Genomic DNA, 4,360 nt, shown 5'->3' on the forward strand with positions numbered 1-4,360 from the left:
AGATGCAGTTCTTCTGGGGGGATGGGAGCGGCCAGAAACTAGGGCCAACAAAATGGAGCAGCAAATCAAATCGTGAATAATTTAGCTGTTACAAAAGGGATGGCTTTTTGCGCCCGCCGTAGCGTAAAGGGGGCCCACTCCCTGCCCGGATTGTGGTCCAAAGGGCTGCGGTCCATTTCCACGCCACACTGATAGCCGAAGGGGTAGCAAAATAATTTAATTTTCCGTCAACTGCAGCTCTTTCGAAAGACATGAGCATAAGAAAGCTTAGTTTATTGCCCTTGTCCAATTTGTAGCGTGTAAGTGGACAAGGAATGTGGGAATAAACCTCAAAGGCCTTCAGTAAATAAACACGTTTAAAATTAATTGAAAATGATTACAAAACGAAGTGAAACTATTACAAGTTAATGCCTCACTACTCAAATGAACGCAACAATCAAGCATTCCTGGCGATGAAGCATCGCAGCTCGTTAAAAAACTTCGTTCAACTTCAAATTCGCCCATCATTGGCAGAGGTTACTGTGACCTGGCGGTGACATATACTAGGTTGTTTAATAAGTTATTTGGCTCGATAAGAAAAACACATTTTTATGGTTTGAAATTCACTTTATTATTTAGTATAGCCTGAACATGGAACGCTTTCAAAAAAAAAACGAAACTGGCTAGGGTTCAAATCTAACGAATACGGTGGATACTCCAACAATTCGATCTTTAATTCATGAATTTTTGCCAGTTTCAAAATGCTCTCGTGACCTGACACATTGTTCCTTTTTAGCGAATGCGGCACCCGTTCTGCAAACAGCTTTCTGAAACCCTATACTTCAGTCAAAAAATTGGTCATACTGCTCAATGAGATGGCTAGTCCTAGGTACTAAACCCTCTTTCAGTGATTCGACTATTTTCCAATACGATAATGTGTATTTTATCTACGATGTCAGGTGTTGTATCTGTTTTTTAACGTTTTCGATGCGGATCGCCTGGAAGGCTAGTACAACCACGTTTAAACTCAGAAATCCCCCCCTTTGGGCGAAAAGTCCCTATACACTTTCAATAGTCGTTCATAAATTTGCTTTGCTTTCAAACCTTCCAAAAATGAAAAAATAAAACAATCTCTGCAAGACACTTCATTTTTTCCGTTATAAAAAATCCTGCTGCTTGTGAACAAAATGTAAGCAACCAATTGAAACGAAACTGCTCATAAGTTCATATAAAGAGTGTACCAATACCTTTAAAATTAGGTTCGTAATAGCGCCCTCTGGTATCGAGGTAAAAAACTATTTAAACACCCTAGTAGCAATTGGTACTCCAACAATGACTGCTTCTTGGAGCATTCCGGTGCTGATCTTTATTACACTAGGTTGAACGGTGACAGCCGTGGTTTTGACCGACGGCCCCGAACCAGTCAAAATTAAAAAAAAAATTACTTTCAGGCGCGAAACAATGCTAGCACCACACACAGCTAGTTAAAATTGCAATAAATTCCTATGGACAGTAACCAGTTGACTTCACAAATCTGGTGTTCCTTCAGTTCTTCAGAACTGTGATTCAGAACTGTGATCCACTAACGTTTCAAAAGCGACGCGAACTTTCGCGTGGATCATTCAGAAGAAAAACACTAATCTCCAACCAACGCGTGCCAATAAACGTCGCGAAACTTATCCGAACCCACTCGTTCCGTGTCTAATTGCCTTCACCTTGAACGACATCCCGTTTTCGGGTCCGCTCGCCCACCACAGCCGTCACAATTCCAGTCGCTCATCTCTAACTAATAAATTTTAAATAACTTCACCGATCGGCGTGCGGCCTACGCGACGTCGGGCTTCATCCACGGCGCGCGTTGTAACGTGGAAAGTGGAACACCCAGAGCTTACGCCGTCGGCAGACACCAGAGGTCGACCAGTGAGGAAAGGACGACCCGTGACACTTTGGGCCACCCTTCAAAGTGATTTAATTTAACGAGACCAAGTTTATTATTTTTTTCCACTTCGTCGTCCTGGGGTTTTGCTCCTTCGCTCTCTCGCGCGCGCGGGCCACTGCCGCAACCGCCGATGATGAGCCTCAACGAGGTCAGCGACACTTCCGCCACACAAGATGGCAGCACTTCTTGGCCCGAACGTCGGCCAAAACTCCCGCGGCGTGCAAATCGAAGACGGCCCACGGCTACGGAAAATGGGTTCCAAAGTGGCCCACTGCGGAAAGAGCAAGCAGGCAATCAAGAGACGGGCACCGAGAGAGAGAGAGAGAGAGAGAGTGGCGGGGCAAGATATTGTCGCGTCTTCTCTTCATTATGCAAATTTATTCACCCTCGACAGGGAAAACCTTCGACGCGGCACGTTTTTCACTTCGCCAATTCGCCCGGCCGTCCGTGGAAAAGTGTTTGTTTCTGCTGCGCCTATTATTACAATAAGCCTCCCGGTCACGCCGCACCCCGCGCGCCGCATCCAATCAGCCGTCCGGCGGCCGGATCAGTCTACGTGGCCACCCCGTTCTTCCGGCCGTTTTTTATTTCTCCCTGCGCCCGACCCGCTTTTGTTTGCATTTTGCATGTTTTAAGCACCCCCCGGGAAGCAGCGAACACCTAGCCCACCCGGGTTCACCCGACCCCTGGCCTAACCTCGCCCGGCGACTGCCTAATGTGCCACAATTTGCACAATAATAGCCCGCCCAGGCGAAAGGCACACTAAATGGCGCGGGGCCGACTGCGGCACTGGAAGGACCCTCTTTGACACCTTCAGCGCGCGAGAGGTGCGAAATTGATGGCGCTAGTTGTAAGTCACCTAATTTGCGAAAAACGAAACGCAAATGCAAATGCGTGTTGTTGGCCGGCCAGCCGAAGGGTTCGACTCGGAGGGAACTTTGGAAACTTTTGGGTGCGTTTCCGGTGTGGCACTGCTCGACACGCAATTTGTGAATTTGGCACCTTCGAACCAGTCTTAGCGTAGCTGTGGAAGCAAGTAGCCCAGCCGTAGGTACGGCTGGAACTCTTGAAGTTTGAAATGTTTACGGTCGTCGATGTTTATGTCGCATGCGGCCTTTGAGTCTATTGGTCTGTGTGGCTCAAAACGCGGAATTTAATTCGAACAGCGCGCAAACTCCTGTTTGTTCTTAAGAGTTCATTCTTGTGGACAGACAATACTTGGTTCAAACTCTTGGCGATGTTTTTGCATCACATTTTCGTGATCTTTTCTTGATCATTTCGCCACAAACACCGCATTCGTCTGACTTGCCCCATGCAAAAATCTATCTATCTATCCAATAAAATCCACAAACCAATCCGAGAAAACCTTTTACAAGCATAAATTGAGACCATTCCTTTCAACAAGACCAGACCTTTTCGGACCGTTTCGAAAATTGGTACAAATGTAAACGCAGGAGCACTTCATAGGGTAGGGTTTATTTTAATGGTGATGACAAAGATTTAGAGGCACAAAGAACGATTTTGCGAGTTAAAAGTGAATTCTTAACATGTTCTGACCAAAGTAGTACGCTCACTTTGAATTTGAACATCAACAGTTAAAGTTTACATTTCAATTACATTGCGAAACGACAAAACAGCGCCCCCAAACTCAAACACCATTAGGGACTTTGGTTACCTCGGCCGTAAGCCAAACAAGGACTCCAAACCAAAGTGAAGTAAATGAAACACAAGATCAACCCAACCTCGAAAGCTTTTGCGGCGAACTTGCCTGCGGCGTTGGATATTCGAAAAGCCCGTTGACCCAAAAAAACCGTTATCTGGGTTAGTTTAGATTGGTGTGGGTGCGAACGAGTGGTGCAGAGACAAAAACCAACAGGAATCTAGCGAACGTACCCCTCAAGTCGTTGCCTCTTGTCATCACGCCACCTGCCGGTGAGGGGAGTAAATGGAACGGATTCAGTTATAGCCGCGCAAATCTCGACGTTCCGGTGCTCGTCCTCAGTCCTCGGTTTTGCTGTTGGTTGTGGGTTGTGTAAATCTTGTTTAACTTCATCCGAAAGTAATCCGAAACCCCGGTCGCCAAACCCGGCCAGCGAGCCTGGCCATCGTTATATCGGCGCCACCCGCCAGTGTTGATGGCGTCCATTAAAATATAATGAGACACCAACGAGCAAGGCGCCACCACGTCACCGAGAGAGAGAGAGTACTGTAGAAATAATAGAGTGTAGAATGCATAGAAGAGAAAGAGAGGGAGAGAGAGATAGGGGGAACCGAAGGCAGGATGGCACTGCAGCTGCAAAGTGCAGCTTTTACGCGCCACGCAATGTAATTCTGAGTTATCGCTTTGATCTCCAGGAGCTTAGCGCTTCAGCCATCACAGTCCGGGGCGTAGCTTTTTGCCTTTCGCGCTTTCGCAAGACATTACGCCAGAGTTGAAAGAAT

The sequence above is a fragment of the Anopheles bellator genome, chromosome 2 (assembly GCF_943735745.2).
Source record: "Anopheles bellator chromosome 2, idAnoBellAS_SP24_06.2, whole genome shotgun sequence".
NCBI lineage: Eukaryota > Metazoa > Arthropoda > Insecta > Diptera > Culicidae > Anopheles > Anopheles bellator.